At 42.4% G+C, this 19,090-nt stretch overlaps 1 long non-coding RNA gene across 1 annotated transcript in view; it reads right to left on the bottom strand.

Annotated features, from left to right (window-relative positions):
* The window catches only part of LOC119620070 (uncharacterized), a 163,035-nt gene extending 148,235 nt beyond the window's left edge, over positions 1-14,800 (bottom strand). Inside the window, exon 1 of the long non-coding RNA XR_012092662.1 lies at positions 14,519-14,800. This is a non-coding gene — a long non-coding RNA (uncharacterized lncRNA). The remainder of the gene's footprint in view (positions 1-14,518) is intronic.
* Between the last annotated feature and the right edge of the window lie 4,290 nt (positions 14,801-19,090).

The raw sequence follows: 19,090 nt of genomic DNA, 5'->3' as shown, positions 1-19,090 counted from the left end.
GAGTAAATCTTGCATTGTGAAGTTTTGGAAGAAAAAAATTGTAAATGGAGATTTGTCTTCTTTTTGTCTCACATCTACTGTGATAAGCATTAAGAAAATGTTTCCTTTACTTGCTAAAATAACTGTCAGTCCACACCAAAAGGCTCATAATTTATCATTGTTAATTCACTTCTCCATCTTTTTAAATATATTAAATAGTACTTTTCCTTATACATTTCACTGTCTCATATGAATAAGATTTCAATGTGGACAAAAGAACTCATCAGTGATTTATAGAAAATACATCCTCATGAAATAGCACTTTAACAAAGAAATTAACCATACTGCTTTATCAGAGTCAATATCAAAAGTGAGAGCTGTGTCTAAACCTGATTAAGATATTTACTTTTTCTTATTTTCTAACCCCCCAAAATATTACCTTTTCCAAGATTCCCACAAAGGCTTATACCTGCATCGCAATCTCTTAACCAAAAACTACAATAGCTCATTCTTCCCCTGATTCATTCAACAGAGATTTATTAAGAACCTACTGGTAAGGTTTGGCTGTGTCCTACCCACATCTCATCTTGAATTCCCACATGTTGTGGGAGGGACCAGTGTGCTGTTCTTGTGATAGTGAATAAGTCTCACGAGATCTGATAGTTTTAAAAAGAGGTGTTTCCCTGTACAAGTTCTTCTCTTGTCTGTCACCATGTGAGATGTGCCTTTCACCTTCCGCCATGACTGTGAGGCCTCCCCAGCCATGTGGAACTGTAAGTCCAATAAAACTCTTTCTTTTGTAAATTTCACAGCCTTGGGTATTTCTGTATCAGCAGCATGAAAACGGACTAATACACCTACTGTGTTGGGCACAGAGATGCAAAGATGACTAAGGCAAGAAACTTGCATTGTAGGCCAGTGGAGGAGACAGGGATTACAACACAAAGTTAAGTTCTATAACAAAGATTTTACTAGCATTAGATTCTGTTTTCTGTGTTCTGTCCCAGTGTCAGTTCCACCATCCGTCCAGCCTCCACTCTGGTGCCAGTTCCTTTCCTCCAAATCCAGTCCAGATTAAACCCCTCTCCTACCAAAAAACAAATAAACAAACAAAAAACAAAAAACAACTCAGTGGTTCTTCAAAGTGACAGTGGCATTTCCCAATCTGGTTTAGGGAAATAGTAGTTTCAGGGAATCTGAAAAGGGGGCCTATGGTTTGTTCCCCAAGTAGAGGGTAAACTTTAACATGCCTGAGTTTTTCCTTGTATGTCTTTCCACTTACAATGCCCCTTGCCATTCTCCTTCATTTCACTTCTCTCTCCTCCATCTGAACTCTTATCTATACTGCAAAACCCACTCAAATCTTCTCCATAATGCCTTCTCGGATTTTTCCAGTCTTAGTAAATCAATCCTTTTTAACATTCCCACCTCTTGTTGCATATTGTAGCACCAATCACTTTGTATTACTCTTTTCTCTGCCTCCCTCAATAGATTGAAAGCCCCTGGCCTTTCTCTTTTAGCTCCAGCATGCAGTGCATTGCCTGCCACGTAAATGATTGTATACACATTGAGCATTTCATCTCAATTGTTCACACATTTTTTAAAACTCCATTACTTCCTTTCAAGCCACCAGAAAAATCAGGCGTGAATTTGGTGTGCATCTTTCTCTTAAATTTAAATTCTATGTTTGAAACTGGGTTCCTATCAATAGACAGGCATCTGTGACGGCTACACAGGGATTCCTAAGTCACTCACTCCGTCTTAGAGTTTTCTTTTTCTGCTCCATTATAAAATCACAGGTTGTTAATTTCTATAAGTGTTTTTTAAATGGTATTAAATGTTGCTAGGTATCTCCCTATAAGCAAAAAGGAAAAAAGCAAGGAAACTATATTTCATCCCTTCACACTTTATGCTACCGTCCCTGGTAGCATAAGTGAATATTTGTTGGAAATGTGTAAAAAGCTGTACTCTGAGAAAAAAGATAACCCCATCCCAAATCCCAGTTTAGAGTCACGCTGCATGCTCCCCGGGCTCCCCAGGTTTTTCCTCTGGATTTTCTCTTTTCTTAATATGTTTTTATCTGCCTCCTAGTTTCCAAGCACTTTCAGATAATCAGACAAACAGCGGGGCTGTGTTGGTCTGCACACCGGTCCTCCTTTACCTGCCCCATCTCCCCTCCCCGTTGCCTCCTTTTATCAAAGAAACTCAAAGGGAATTTGTTCACTTTACCAACAACTCAGCCACTTACAACTCAGCAAAGAAGTTGACTTATTTTATTATCTGATAAGAAAAGAAACATGACATTCTCCTCATTATTAAAACACCACTTTTTCTGACTACAATGGGAAATTTCAGCATCGTATATCCCCCAAACATTTTGATTTTTAGTTAAATGGCATGCTTCCTTCACATTGTAAACCCTCCTGACATACATGTGACACACACACACACACACAGAGTTTCTCATGGAACTCTAAACAGCCTGCCCTCCATCTTCCCCTTCTTTCCTATTCCCCTCTCCCCAGCTCTCCACGTCTGCACCCTGGCAGTCTGGTCAACCCTGCAAGCTCGTCCTCCTTGGTGCCTTCATGCCTGTGATTTCTGTCCTCATCTTCAGGCTTCCAAACACAGCTCAGGTCTCATCCACAAAGCCTTCCTTCACTGACTACATGTACACAATGACCCTTCTCTAACCCACAATGTATTTTAATGCTCTGGTGCCTATGTTAGCCTTTATTCCAAACGTTTCTAGCCTTATGTTCATTGTTATGTCTTGACTATCCAACCAGTCAAGCAGTGAGCTGGAGGGAGGGCATGAGCTCTGTAGTCAAGCAGCTAATAGTTCTGGATCCTGATATCTGAGCTACAAGATGCCTGGTTTTAGTTTGTTTTAAATAAAGAAATTAACACCCTCACCCCTCGCAAAATCTAACGTTCCTGTGAGCATTAAACGAGGTCTCCCGTGTGAAGCACCTGGACTTCATGCCCTTCATGAACTATCCTACTGCTTCCCTGAGAGCAGGACCACGTCTTACCTCAGTCCTGGGTCCAAGGAATGCCTAGCACAGTAAAGCAGGATGTTCCCAGCAGCAATGGTTGAAATGCCCAGAATTAACAAAAAGCTGGAAACACAATCCTCCTTGGCAAGGAAATGAGACAAATCTTTCACTATTTAAGATCAACGTGCCTCTAGAAGTGAAATGGAACATCAGATAGCATAAAAAAGCAGATCAATCACAACACGCAGATCATTTCTACACTTAGAAGCCATTTTACTGAGCACACATAGAAAAACAAATGTCTAACACCTTTGACAAAGGCTGCCTGGAGTCTCACAGGGGTAAGCATGAAAAAGTCTCCTGCCTTTTTAATCAACCGAGTTCTGACTAGATTCTACAATGCATCAGATCAAAAGGCAGGGACTGAAAATACTACAATCAGACATTAAGTGCATTTCTTTAGTTTCTAAGTGAGTCAGAAAACACGGCACAGTTAAGCTATAGGCGTTTGCAGGCTAAGTCTTCTCCTTAACCTCAGGCGTCAGGACAAAAACAGCAGGCCCTTAGTTTGAGTCTTCTCAGCTACACAATGGGTGTGAGGTGAGCGACTCTTTCCAATTTGCATGATTCCTATCATTTCCCATCATGAAATGGAGGAAAATGCCATTCATCCACATAAGAAGTCTCACTGAAAAGCGAAGCACTTCTCTCTATTTACTTAAGCACTGGGCTAGAATACAGAGAAGTACAATAAATTCTAAACATGGTGCACATCTGGTCCAAAAACCACAATCAGTTTATTGCTGCATCTGAAACATTTTCAGCAACTGTCATATAATATATTTTCACACATTTCTAACAAGACATTTTCTTGGAAACAAAATAGACAGGTATATCTGTCAGTTCCATTTCTTGCAAACGAAACAGAAAAATGTTTGGCTCAGATGTCTGTACCGTCTTTGCAGCAGTGTAACTATCATATGAGAAGGGTATTAGTCAAAGATGCCAAAAGCTCGGCGGTTACTTCCAAAGAGTGGAATTACTGGCTATACAGAAAAATAAGATATATGCATGTATGTATGCACCTCCCTTCTTTCCCATTCCAACAGAACCATTTATTGCATTTACTCTAAAGAGATGTACCAGGGTCTTGTTAAACCCATCTATCTCCCAGTATGAAAATACTGGGCTTCCTATTAAATAGAATCTTCTCATCCCTGTGGCTTTTTGAGCAGAACTTTATTCAACATTTTATTAAAAATTAAAATGCAATTGAAATCACATTAAGATGCTTAAAAGCTCCACATTTTTACCCTAAACCCCTCATGGGAATTCACAAGGAGGGAAGAGAAAGGTATCTGATAGCCAGAGAACCCCAAACCCAATAAAGAAGGTTGCCAAAATGTCCCAATATAGGCCCCAGTGAAACCATTTACTGGCTCACTGTTGGCTGCATAATCTGCCTTTAAGCACTTTCTCCTCTGCAAAAACCCCAGGACTCCTTTAAGAGCCATGTCTCAGCACACAAAACTTTCAAGTGACTCACGCTTCCCTCCCCCTTCCCTGGCCCAGCCCCGCAGCCCCTTGCACCAGCCATGCAGTCTTTGACCTTTCCTGATAACCCACTCACAGCTCATTCTGCCTGCAGGGCAGACAAGCAATGCACAGGGGCAATTTTACTGAAGCTTTGACAACATTCATAAAAAGAATGGACATAGCCAACCCCCTTGCACACTTCTGAGCCTTTGCCTATGTGGCTGCCTCCACCAGGAATGCCCTGGCTGACTTTGGCGAATGACTCATCATGCTTCACAGCTCAGTTCAACTAGGGATTTTTGGTGACAGCTTTCCCTGACACCCCTTCCCTCACTGAATGAGGTGGTCCATCCTCTGTCATGGGGCGGAGCATCCCATACATCCTGCTCCCACTCCAACCTATTGCGCTGGTATCCAATAGAAGACAATATGTGTCACTGTGTCTCACGTACCAGCCTGCAAGCCCCTTTAGGCAGGGCCTTGGTCATGTTCTTGTATCCCCAGACCCTGGGATACTGACTTTTATATGGAAGGGACTCAGCAAATGTTTACTGAATAAAAGAATAATGGTAGCAATCCAGAAAATTCCTGACTGTACCCAGACTAAAGGGCTTCAGTTGCTTCTCCATGAACAGAAAAGAGAACCTCAGGAAATGGCCAGTTGAGAGTTTTCAGGTCTTTCAACCAACAAGGGCTGATGGTAAGGATGTCCAACGGACTGTACGAACACGAAGGAAAATGCATGCTTTCTCAAGCTGGGCCTGAAGTCTTGCTATTAGAATTAGAGAAATATGAAAGTGATAAAGGAGACCACCCAAGAGAAGGGAATTTGGGGGACTGCAGTGAATAGGAGGCTGAAGGGTGAGCACTCTCCACTCTGAAAGACGGCAGGTGAACGAAAGGCCAGGATGCAGGTGAGAAACCAGGGCAGGGGAAAGTGGGACAAGGATTTATTTGTCAAATTACAGCACCCTAGAATGGCATAGGGTCTCTTGAAAATAAAAAAAGGTACATTTAGGAAACATTTTGAAAGGCTCTCCCCATGTGAGCAGATTAGTTTAAAAGACGAGCACAGAAGGGATTGAGGCCCACAGAAAGAAGAAACCCCATGTGGCACTCATTTGAGTTGAACAAAGGGACCTGCGCTGATGAATACATATGAGGCCGGTCCTGTACCTAAGTTCCCAGTCCAGAAGAGAAGTCAGAGGAAACCAGGGAAGTTCAGAAGAGCTCGGTGAGTGACCATGGGCTCACACACAAAGGGCTGTGGGAGCCCACAGCCCACAGTCCGCAGCTCTGAGAAACACACTGCGTTCTGCCTGTGGGGCAGTGTCCTCACAGCAATGCAGGTGTGTTTGAAGGAGAACGCCTAGCAGCAGCTGAAATAACCAAAAACAAGGTGGTAAATGGCTGCCCTGGGCCAATACAGGGACAAATTGGCAAAGCAGAATGTTCCTCGCAGAGCTCTCCAACTGTTCGAGAATTCCACCACCTCTCCTGAGGTGCCCTGGAAAAGGCGAAGTGGAAAGGTAGAGCCTGTTAAAATTTTATATGGTTTCTGAGGCATCTTAATTTTTAATAAAAAGTTCTTAATAATGTTCTGGATAAAAGACTGTGGTACTTAAAAGATTCTTTTTATAATGCCAAACTCTTTGTGCAATGTATGTATATATTTTTTAAAAGACCATAGTCTGGCAAATACTGACAGCCTGTAACACATACCACATTCTCCTTCCGCTTACTCCACCACCTCATACTGTGGCCAAGGGCAAATCCATTCAATTCTCTGGCCTGGCTTAGCTTCACTTCAAGGTGAGGAGTTTAAAGTGAAATGTAACACAGTGGTAGTTTCCAACAGCCTTCGCCACTGAAATGTGTTCATCCAGCTGACACTGTTTAACCCCGGCTTCTGGCACATTCTGTAAGGCCCAAGCATGTGAAGAGACATGCATCTCAGGCACGTTTCCAGGGATGAAGGCTATCTGGGGGTTGGTAGTCCCAACTAAATAAGACAACTACTAGTAAGTGGAAGATGGAATCCTTGACACTCTTCTCTCCTTCAATTAGTGCTTCACAATTTTCAAAGTGCCTTCTTTGAGGTTTGGAGAAGTTGCTTGATTCACCAAGATTCTGCAGCTTCATGCCAGGGCCAGAAACTTCACAGACTTTCTTCCTTCAGGGTGAGGCTCTGAAGACAACCTTACTGCAACACCTGTGGCCCAGGTTGGTTCAACAGTGAAGTGTACTGAGGAGCAGCTCAACTCTGCAGCTGTTCAGAAGTGGCCCTCAAGCTACTCAGAGGAGGAAGAGACCAGGGGAAACTGTCATAGCAAAGGCAACAATGTAGGATGGATTGAGCACTGTGTTCTCAGCCTTCCTCAGCACAGGAGAGAGGCGGTCCCAGAGCATGGTTGGGAATGAGAAGTGAAAGGCTGGGTTGTAGAAGACCAGACATTTTCTTTTTTAATTTTTTTTTTTTTTTTTTTTTTTTAGAGACAGAGTCTTGCTATATTGCCCAGGTTAGTCTCAACCTCTGACCTCAAGCGAACCTTGGAACTTGGCTACAGGCTCACACTACCATGCCCACCTTCCCCAACTTGGCCAAACATTTTAGGAAGAGAACATTACATTTCATGGGAACTAAGGATTGGAGAATTGCTAAGAGTTTAAACTTAAAGAGTAGGGTAAATATGTCATTCACTTAGAAAATGAGTCAGTTGGTTGCATTTCGTTACCTTTTGTTTGAGGAAGAAACGTCAAGGATGCTGGGAAAGGCAGGGTTCCCTCAGCAACAAACTCTGCGAAAGCAATGGATTTTTCCAAGCTGTTGGTATCCCATTTGTGAAATTCGATTTTCTCCTATACTTCTTGAATTCATATGGTGAGTTTCAAAAGTCTCTTCTTAAGAAAAAAAATTGATTTTTCTTCAAAGGACTAAGAAGTTAACAATATCCTGTGAACACAGGGCAAACACACCAAACTTGAGAAAGAAAACCAAGTGACAAGGAAGTGGGAATGTTCCCATTTATTCACACATATGGAACTTGACTCATTTTCTAAGCCAGCGACACATTGATCCCACTCTGTAATTTAGCATTTTTGAGCCTCAGTGTTCTTACCTATAAAGAAGGAAAAATAATAGTACCTACCCATGGGTTGTTGCAGAGATTAAATAACTCACTGTATGTAAATACCTGGCACAGTGGCCAGGATAATAAATGATAGATAAACATTAACTATTATTCTTATTCCAATGAGTGCTTTGGTTTGTATAAATCATAAAAAGCGATCTTTGCACACATGGGTGCAAACAGTTTCCAGTGGTTCGTTAGGTCTATGAAATTTGATATTCCTTGCTTTTCCTTGGCAAGAATCTTAACTAGAAGAAGTTATTGATCCAGGTAGCAAGATCCACAGCTCTACATGACTGTTTCCACTCACTGCAAATTTCCAGAAAGTAATCGTTTCAGGCTGACGTTGTCCATGCCAGATCTCAACCCTGTGGAAACATGCTTGCATTGGAAGATGAAAACAGAATCCATACCCTGCTTCGGAGTACCTAGAATGGAATAAATAGACTTTTTTCTATCCCAAAATAATGTCTTTTAGCAGAACTTTAAAACATCATTAAGCATGTTAAGTTTAAGCTTCCCTGATCCCTGTATACAATCAATGTGGGACCACCTGCTTTGCCAGTGATAAAAACACTTGCTTTGAAGCTCTTGTTATTTTTAAGGTGTTTTTTTTTTTTAATCTCCCTTGAGACAAAGTGTTCTCAAGTTGAAAATTTACTTCTCATGTCCCAGTCTTTCAACTAAAATACTCTAGATTTTAACAGTTAACATCTCTAATTTTTTTCTCACATTTAACTTAATATATTTTACAGCTTTGATATGCTGGTAAAATGATTTTGAAATGTACTTTTAACAGAGATTAAATGCCAGAAGCCCTCTGCTCTCCCCCCCAGACCTATGCAGCCATGGGTCCTTATCTTCATGATGCTGATATGCAGATACAGTGTTCGGAAAAATCAGGTTTTCAACTGCCAAACCAAGCAAGACCTGCAGCTTAATCACTGATATCCATAGCTCCTAATCCAATGCCCTCCACGACGATAGGTTACTGAGTAAATACATGAATGGGCTTTGGGTGGGCCACACTAGCAGATGGTTTACTGACTGTCCTTTACTTGCCTGAATACTTTTTATAGAAATGCTACAAGGTATCTTTTATTATAAACACTACATTTCTCTAACATAAAAGTCTCTTCTCTCTTTGTCCTCGTTACCACCAGCCACCAGCAGCCAAGTTATAGAAGCAGTGGCTACACATACTCAAACCCATGACCACTCAGGGTTATGGATGTTTTCACTGCCTGGCAATCACAATCCAACCTGCCCAAAGGAAAGCGATTCAGCAGTGAGGCCTCTCTGAACCTTCTCCCCTCTGCCATGCTGCCCAAAACCAAATAATCAATTCTGATCTAAATTAGCAGGGGGATGTTGATACAGGAGAGCAGCATTCAAGCACCTCCTCTCACTTGACTCTGAATCAGAGCAGCCACTAGTGCTATGTCAACTCCCAGGTCACGGGTGCAGAAATGATGGCCCAGAAAACTTGCCCTCCCTCACAGCTCCACTTAGACAAATCAGAGCTCTAGCGAGCCTAAAGCTCCTGAAAGACAAAGACCAAGTCATTTGCTCCTTTGTATTCTCAGGGGCCTAGTGCAGTTCGTTGGGTGGCGGGGCGGTTAGGGAGGGAGTGATCCATAAATATTTGTAGGACAAAGAAATAAGGAGTGAGAGAGAGGGGGGGAAAGAAGGAGGGAGAAAGGAAGAAGGAAGGAAGGAAGGAAGGAAGGAAGGAAGGAAGGAAGGAAGGAAGGAAGGAAGGAAGGAAGGGAGGGAGGGAGGGAGGGAGGGAGGGAGGGAGGGAGGGAAGGAAATTGAGCCTTCCCAGACAGGCTCCAAAGCCCCCATCTTGCTAAAATATTACTTCGAGCACAGCTGTTTAGGAAACAGCCAACCTGCCCTACCTATGTGCTGTTACCTCAAAATTGTGTTAATTCCTTCTCCCTTTTGTACCCACTCGTCCATCCCTAATTTCATTTTTTAATGCCGTTTTTACAACAAAGCAGACAAATGGTCAGCAATCATCTGATCTAAGAATATAATTTGTTGTCCAGCACTTATGATCAACTGTGTTAGTCTTCTTGAGCTGCTCTAATAAAATACAATAGACCAGGTGGCTTAAACAACAGAAATGTGTTTTCTCACAGTTCTCAAGGCTGAAAAGTCCAAGATCAAGGTGCCAGTGAATTCAGGTCCTGGTGAGGGCTCACTCCTGAGTTGCAGTCACCAACTTCTCACTATGTCCTCACGTGGCCTTTCCTCAGTGAATGCATGTGAGGCAAGCAAAAGATCTCTCTCTTCCTTTTATAAGACCACTAATCCCACCATGTGGGCTCAACCCGCATGATCTAATCTAACCATCATTACCTCCCAAAGATCCCATCTCCATTATCATCACATGGTAGAGGGGATAGGGCCTCAATGTATGAATTTTGGGGAGGACATAAACAATATTTGTAGGACAAGGAAATAAGGTGTGGGGGGGAAGAGGGAGGGAGGGAGGGGGGACGGAAGGAAGGAAGGAAGGAAGGAAGGAAGGAAGGAAGGAAGGAAGGAAGGAAGGGAGGGAGGGAGGGAGATCTATAACACCCCATCTTTTAAATCTGGAGATCTCATTCATATTTGCAGCTTCTCCTGAAGAACAAGAACACTTGCCAGCCCTTCGCCTGTGTTATCACTTGGAATAAACTGGATGTGTCTAAATGGAACCTGTCTCCTTTGGGGAGCGCATGCCCCCGCCAGGTCACCATAGCCACCAAGACCACTTCATGTCTCCCATCCACCTGTTTCACTAATTTGTGCCTGGACCATTTTCAGTTTTCTGGATGACATGAGTGAGGAGGAGGAAACTCAGGTAAACGATAAAGTTTCGATGATCAGGATGGTGAGTTATCTTGTGTCTCTGTGCTTGTTGGCTTACTTTAAATGTAGTGTACATTTCAAAGTGGGAGCTAAGCAGGGAATTCCATAACACATGGAATCACATTATGGAAAATCATCAGAGGCCTTTCCTTGAGCTTTTGAGGTTTGTAGACTTGGGAAATTAGAGCCTTGGGGCATGTGATGATATGGAGGAACCAAAAGACCAGATTCTTTGATTAAGCTTCAGGCTCTTAGAATCTCCTGATTGCTCATCTCATACTAATTATCTGGAAGAAATATTAGAAGGCGAGTTAATGATACTTGCTGCTGACTGACTCTGGATTGGGAAGGAGCTGCCTGAAGTATCAGTGATTGGCTAAAGAAAAGAAATAATTATAGGCTGGCTGGATTACAAATTTAATCTCTATAGTATTTTCCCACAAGTAAATGAGATTCAATATGTAAAATATCAGGGAGGAAAAAACTATCACACACACTCATCTCTATGCACCTTAGAAAACTGGCTACTTTGGGACCCTCAGCTATGTGTTCCTTAGAGCTACATTCCAGAGGGTATTCCCCATACAGAGTATAACTCTCAAACAGGAGACACTTAGAAAGGGAAGCCCTTGAACCTACCTCACCAGGACTGAACGCCCGAGCAGGACCTCCACCATTCACGATTCAGTGAACACTAGGCACTTCCCTGGGCCGGCCACTTGTGCCAACACTAAGAATAGAGACAGGGAAGGGCCCACCTCTGGGCTTAGAGTATAGTTGGAAATGGGTCTTTCTTGGAAAGGAAAACAACAGAGAAGAAACTACATCCCTAACTTTGAAACTTCTGGGTGAACTTGGGATTTCCACACTGGGGAGCCTTGTCTTAGTGCGAGTTCCTCCAGCACAGCTTGCCTAGGCCTCCCACCCTTTGCCGACAGAGGACACCTGACCAGGTCTAGGGAGGCTCTGAGGCTTGGAGAGTGGCTGGCCTAGCGCCAAGCTGTCAAAGACAGGAAGCTGCCATCTGTACCCACTGCCCCCCACCTCTCTGCTTTTTTCCTTCAGGAATTCCCAACACTTTATGCCAGAACCACTGAGGGCATTTTTAAAAATATAGATTCCCCAACCTACCTCAGCCCTGCTAAATCAGAATCCTTGGATTGGGTGGAAACTGCTTTTTAAATAATCTTCTCAGAAAGTTAGAGAACCACTGGGTAGTAGAAAGACCATAGCCATCAGAGCCAGTTAAACCAAGATTTGAAATCCAGCACTGACACTTAATTAACATAATTAACCCTAGGGACCTGGGTTAATTACTTAACTTCTTTGTGACCCAGTTTCCTGTGCAGTAAAATAGAACAATGCCCAGCGTTGTTATGAACTTAGAATAGACTACACTAAACACTCATCACTGAGTTACTATGATAATCGCATCCCACCTCCACCAGTGCCTGTCCCCAGTGTTTTATAATCTGGTTAAATTTAAGTCAAATTTCTCCAGGATTGTTGTCCTAAGGGTATATTCCTATCTGCAGAAAGAAGAGATTTGTTCACTACTTTTTTAAATCCAGGAAATAGATTGTAAATAGAAATGATTCAGGGGATTGAGTTGGTTTTAGCTATGAGTGTGAGCTATGGGTACCCCTCCATGAAGAGTCAAAGTCAATTATAACCTGTCTAACTGGGAGCAAGAGACACAAAACTGATAAGAACTGTGGGAAAGGAGAGAGGTCGCCATTCTTTCTCTTTACATTTCTGTGATGAGCTACCTTTTATTGCATGATAAAAATGAGAAGAGCTATGGACTAGGAACCAGAAGACCCGGGTTCAAACCCCAGCCATGTGACTTTGGACAAGTCAATCCTGTCTGAACCTCAGTCTCTTTGTCCAAAAAATGAGAGATTGGAGTGCTAAAATCCTACTCCACTGACCAATGGGTTTCATATATTTTCAAAGTACAAAATATTCACCTAATAGCCACATAAATGAGGCAGGCACCAGATCATGAAGAAAAGGAAGACCTGCCAGGCTGCAAGCTCCCACTCTGGGAGTCTCGATGTAGGATATCTCACAGGAGTCTGATGTCAGGCAGTGTTTACCTTGAATTTGCCAACCCCCAAGCACTTTAGTGCTCACAAGAGTTGGCCTCAGCCCAAAGTCCCCAGTAGAAAGAGGAGTGAGCAGAGTGTCCACATGTCACCTGTCTCTGGATGCTCCAAGGGCAGGAGGGAGCCAGAAAATACTTAACCCCAAACGGGATAAAAATGAGATCCATCCAAGGCAGTAGACAAAAGGTAAAACTGCCCAACTGGTTTTCCAAGAAAGTTTGGAGAAGTTCATCAGAGGGTGTAACCCCTATCAACAGAGCCACATGAGAGTTGGCAGTGGTGCAGCCATGGTCTCTATCACCAGCTTCCCAGCAAAGGCACAGACACATTTTTATTTCTCTGTCAAGCCAACATGATTTTGTCAAGGTCAACAGCTGGATTACTCTTGGGTTGGGGTGCTCCTGCTTGAGTGCCACCTGGGGCAGGTGTAGCAATTAATGGGATACTTGGGGAAGGAAGGAATTGAGTATGAAAACCCTAAAGAAATGAACATTCTACTTCCTTAAGATTATACAGATCCTGGCATGGACTTCCTTAACTCTGCTTCCTCTCCACTTTCTAATGTAGTCACCTTTCTTCTGATCTTTCCTTCCATCTCCCCTGTCTTAGAAGACGTCATCCAACCTGACAGTTTTGCCTCATTGCCTCTGCATAGCCACACACCTCTCTCTTCTGGATTACCACAGAAAGACTAACTCTTCTTTCTGGACCTTCCTATTGGCTTATCTTCCTCTACATGTCCTTTAAATGTTGGCTTCCAAAAATCCAGCCTGAGCTCTTTGACCTCCTTTTTGCACATTTCCTCTTGGAACAATCTTTCCAAACCTATGGCCTCAGTCATCATCTTCATGCCACAGACTCTGAATTAATATCAGAGTTCCCAGATTCCATCTTAAGGTTCTGACTTAAGGTTGAGATCTCAACCATCCCTTTGGTCTCTCTAGTTAGCATAAAAGAAAATGGTCTGAGCTACAAGAAGGAAACCTACAGTAGGTTGCTTTTCAGAAGGGCTTTTCCCTAGGAGGCCAATGTGAGGACATTTTCCATTTCCCCATTCAAATCACTCCCCCATCCCCATCCCATAGCTACTGAAGCAGTACAGGAGTGGTTCAGAAACATTGGTACCTAGATTTGGATTTTACCTCCACACTTAGGCAACTTGCCCAACCTCTCCAAGTCTTAGTTTCATCATCCGTCTTGAGAGGTTGTAATAATACCTGCATTACTGAGTCATGATGAATATAAAATGAGATAACCCCTACAAAGTGCTTAGCACAGCGCTCAGCACTAAGAAAGAACTCAACAACGTTATCTATTATTATATGGCCATGATTATTATGCAAAACGGTGATTCACATTTGAACTTCTGCTATCTTAATAGGGAAAAAAGTTTTCATTTTCATTTCAATTCTTTCTAACTCCTTTAACCCTTTCCTGCCCCGTAGCTAAATCTAATCCAAACGGTAGGCACCAACTCCTAGGGCAGTTAGTGAAAGATGCTCATAGAGGGAAAAGGGCTTCAGTTCTTTTGAGTTTCTTTGCCTAATTATAAGTGTTTCCTATCAGCCAGGATGAGTTCACTCATGCCAAGTATCCTCTTACGCATAGTGAAGCTGAGAGGAAAGACACATGCCTGAATTCAAACTGCAATGAGAAAAAGAGATGGACATCACGCAGAATCAGGGAAACAAGGTGCCAAGTACAGGAAGCATGGGTTTTGGATAAGAATTTACATTTGCCAAATTTGTTCTGCTCTCAAGTTCCATCTTCTGCTCTTAAATTAAAATGTCCTTCTTTTCACTTTCAATCAAAATGGGTGGGACTGAGCAAGTTTGAACTCCCACAAGAGACAAGTGACAGGAAAGATGAATTCTTGACCAATTGGAATAATTCTGTTACTTACACCTTTTCCCCTGGGACGTGGGGGGGAAACACTAACAGTCTTCTCAGAGCTTCATTCTGTGTGGCTTTCCCGATGCTGCGTGTTTGTTTGCACTCATCACGGTGAGGCATATACTTTCCTCCCTGCTGAAGTCCCAGCTTTCATTTTTCTTTAGCAAGCAACACTTAGTTCGCTGCAGCCTGCTGATTACAAGGGTGCACAGACCCAGATGAATCATAGAAGCAGGCAGATGGCACAAACACAAATCCTCTGCATTGTGTCTTACGCCCACACTAACCTTCTCATGTGGCCTCTCTTCCCAGCATCCCTTTCCTTCATTACCTCATCCATACCCAAAGGACAATTAGTGCATTCAGGCACTAGAGACAGCTAACTGTACAAGGGAGAGTACAGCAAACAACCTCCTGGTTCCTGGAATCTAGACACAACACAAAGGCAAAAGAATTGAAAACAGTCATCGTATCTGCGGCAAGTGCTGCAGGGTGCCATCCAGATCTCTCATCAGGTCCTAAGTATTAATCCCCCAGCTGCCAGGAGTGTTGACTTCTGGTGGCTCAGCTGAGTTCCTTTTTAAGTTATGTCCATAGGCTAGGGGGGCCACCTTTCCCAATGACACCTCGCTCCCAAAGACAGACAGTATCCAATGCAATACCTGGTCAATGTGTATGTGTTGGGTGGGTTTGGTGGGGGATAGGGGTGAAGTCAAAGCTGATCTTTCTGCTTCATTTCAGAACAACTCTGAAAGGCCATCCCAGGTCCAAAGCTCCCCATAAGATTGGCAGGGGCTTTTATTTGGACTGCATCAACATTTGACTTCTCCTTCTGCCCTGTCCTTCTCCTATCACTCCCCAAAAGAATATTCTGTGTACAAATCTCCATCTCAGAACCTATTTGTCATTGAACTTCACCTAAAACAGGAACTCTGACAAATGAATGCATCAAAGTTCTAGGAAACTAGTATTCCAGAAACGTCCACCAAGACTTGAAGCACTTCTTAAGATTCATGGAAAGTTATGGGGTAGTCTGTGGTGTTACAGAGCCAGCCAAATTGGCCCCACAGTCAGATGGATGCACAAGTTAGGCTCTGGGGAATGACAGGACCTGGGACTGAAGCCAAGATGCCTTGGGCTCTGTCCCAGCATTTCTTCTGTGTGCCCTTACGCAGGGTTTTTAGAGCAGTGCTTCTCAAATGAGCAGTGTTGGAGGACCATTTTCATTTTCAATATATCACAAACCAATTTATTGTCAAGTACACTAAAATAAATTACAACTCCACACTCCTTAAGTGTGGCCTACACATACTAACTTCCTTCAAAAGGGCATAGTATGAAAGTAAGGACAGGGAAGAAGATAACTTTACAGTAGAGAAAACTGGCAAAGACTGCCTCTGTCAGATGACCAAGGTCAACATCAACAACAGTGATAAGTCGTGTGTATAGTATGTAGCCTTGATATGATGTGGTGGAAATGGCACTTCAGCTCTCTGGTGTTCCTCCCCCAAACCCATAAGCCCAGTTTAATCATGAGAAAGGCAAATCCCAATTGAAGGACATCCTACAAAACACCTGCCTAATAATCTTCAAATCTTTCAAAGTCATGGAAACCAAGAAAAGTCTGAGAAATTGTCATAATCAAGAAGAGACCTGATGATCAGTGGTAATATGGTATCGCTGGATAGGATTCTGAAAGAGAAAAAGGACATTAGGTTAAAAACTAAGAATATCTGAATAAAGTATGAATTTCAATGAATCATAATGTATCAGTATTGGTTCACTAATTGTAACTAACATAATATATTAATTTTACTATCTTACACTATCTATAAGATAGTGTGGACTATGTGGGAACTCTCTGTACTATCTTCTCAATGTTTCTGTAAATCTAAAACTGTTCCCAAAATAGTTTATTATTAAAAATAAAACAAATGACAACATACCTGGACTTTTAAAGACATAGGAAATATAGGCCTAGATGACTTAAAATTTCTCTGTCAAATTACCTTAAAAGTTTTTAAAAACCATATTCCAACCACCAGGAGTAAGTGGTTCTCAGACTGGCTTCAATCTGTTGACTATCTTTGAGGAACTCTCAATTTGACTCTAGGGTTCAGTTTCCTCATCAGTAAAATGGGATCATAGGGCTACGGGATCACAGTCCCCTCTGGATAGCCTCTGGATAGCCTCTGAAGTGCTGTGCTGAGTGATCGATCACCTTCTGCCAAAGCAGCAGGTGCTCAGAACCAGATGCCTAGAATCAAGCCCCCCTCCATGATGATGACATGAGGTCCTCACTATCCAGCATTATGAACAGCTGTCCTCTCCCTATACCTCTTGAACTCCAGTAATACAAAGTCTCTGGCCCTTTTTTGTTATTGTTGTTCCAGTACAGAACTAGAAACGAGGGAAAACATAAAAATAATGCTATGTGTTCAGGCTGTCACATATGGTCCCCAAGCCAGGGTGCTGAGTGTTCTTTTTCTCTCTCTCATTTGGAACCCCAGAAACCCAAGAGAAGACTCTGGTGCCGGGAAACTGATGGAGTTGCAACCCAGCTGTGGGCCAGGAACCAGACCGCTGTCTGCAGACCATGATTTGTCATAGTACAGACAGGACACAGTATGAAAGAAGACACATCACATATGGGAAGCTGATAAAATAATTAGAAGACAAACCTTCCAACGAGCAAGAAAGAAAAAAATGGCAGTTGAAAACCAGATGGTGGCAACCTGTCCCATTGAATAGGTTTTTGAGATGTGACTGGTAGGTTTTAAAACAACCAAAGGAGATAATTATACATCTGAGATGGCCAGAGATCATTCAGTTTCTTGTGGATCTTGGAAAGCCAAGAGGTGAAGTCCACAACTAAAGCCCCAAGAAACAGGATACACACAGAGCAAAGGCCAACAGGGAATTGGAATGAAGAACACTGGTCATCACTGATGACCAACATGGTGAAACCCCATCTCTACTAAAAATACAAAAATTAGCCAGGCATGGTGGTGCACACCTGCAATCCCAGCTACTCAGGAGGCTGAGGCAAGGGAATCACTTGAACCCGGGAGGCAGAGGTTGTAGTGAGTTGAGATGGCACCACTGCACTCCAACCTGGGCAACAGAGCAAGACTCCATCTCAAAATAAATAAATAAATAAATATTGAAACTGTTATTCCATGTGCCATTCATATGTTATCTCCTACTAATTACATATTATTTCCTGTCACTTAAACTTCTACTACAAAACTCTGTGGTCCATCTCCTAGCAAAAGAGTCAGTCTATGTATTTGACCCATATTTTAGAAATTCTTAGAGATGGAATGTTTCAGCAAGGGTAATATTTCATAAGAGTAACATATTGGCATAACAGGGACATACTGGCATAAAAGTAGCACATTGGCAATGCCATGTTACTTGTTTTAATAAATAATCTCAGAATCTCAGTGACTTAACCCATAAAGTATGGTTCTGAACAGGTCAGCAACAGGGGCTCTGCTCCAGGTGGACTTTGAGGAAGCAGCCTTCTCCCATGCTGTGGTTCCTCCATTTGAAACACAAACCAGCAGAAATGAGTAGGGAGAGCAGAGAAAGGAGAAAGCCCACCCACTCTTACCTGCCTTGGACTAGAAATGACGCACTGCTTTGGTCACATTGCATTGGCAAGAACTAGTCACATGACCTCACCAGACACAAGAAGGCTGGGAAATAGTTTGATTCTGTGCCCAGGAAGAAGAAATAGGTTTGATGAGTACTAAGATGATTGCCAGGAGTAATCATAAGAGGCACTCTCAGAAAGCTGCCCAAACATGTTGGTCTTCAGTAGTTTCACATGGCTCACAGAATGAAATGCTCACAAAACATGGGCACTGTCTAGACAACTTTCTTATTAGCACTTGAGTCAGTGCCCCACCTGTTAGCACTTATTCACAGGATTAAAAGTGTGGGTTCTGGAGTTTGACTGCCTTTACTCAAATCTGGCTTCTGCTTCTTGCCTCCTATGTAACCACTCTGGGATAAATTAAACCTCCTCTTTGCAACTTGGTTTTCTCCTTTTTACTTAGATATTGGTACAAAGGATAAGGATATTGTTACTTGTTTCAGAGGGCTGTGAAGTTTAAATGAGATAATTCTCATAAAACACTTCCCATAGTGCCCAATGCATAATAATTTCTTAACATTTGTTAAATACTTGTTACATACCAGGGAGTACCATAAGTGCTTTACATTCATAAACTAACTTAATGCTCACAAGAACCCACAGAAGTCGGAACAGTTTTCTCCATTTTAGACGTGGAAAAACAGGCCCAGAAGAGTTAACCAGTTCAAAGTGATACAACCAGTGAATAGAAGAAAAAAAACAGTAATCCAGGCATCCTGGTTTCAAAGCTAAATTGATTTACCCTATCATCACCTGCCTTTCAATAAATATCCCCTATTTATTGCTATTAGCACCTTTATTGAGGTGTAAATGATATAAAGTAATGTACTTATACTTAAAATGTACAATCTGATAAGTCTGACATTATACATATACCTGTAAAACTGTCGCCACAATCAAGATTATGAACATATTCATCAT

The sequence above is a fragment of the Chlorocebus sabaeus genome, chromosome 3 (genome assembly GCF_047675955.1).
Source record: "Chlorocebus sabaeus isolate Y175 chromosome 3, mChlSab1.0.hap1, whole genome shotgun sequence".
Classification (NCBI taxonomy): domain Eukaryota; kingdom Metazoa; phylum Chordata; class Mammalia; order Primates; family Cercopithecidae; genus Chlorocebus; species Chlorocebus sabaeus.
This window is presented reverse-complemented; position numbering and strand designations above follow the sequence as displayed.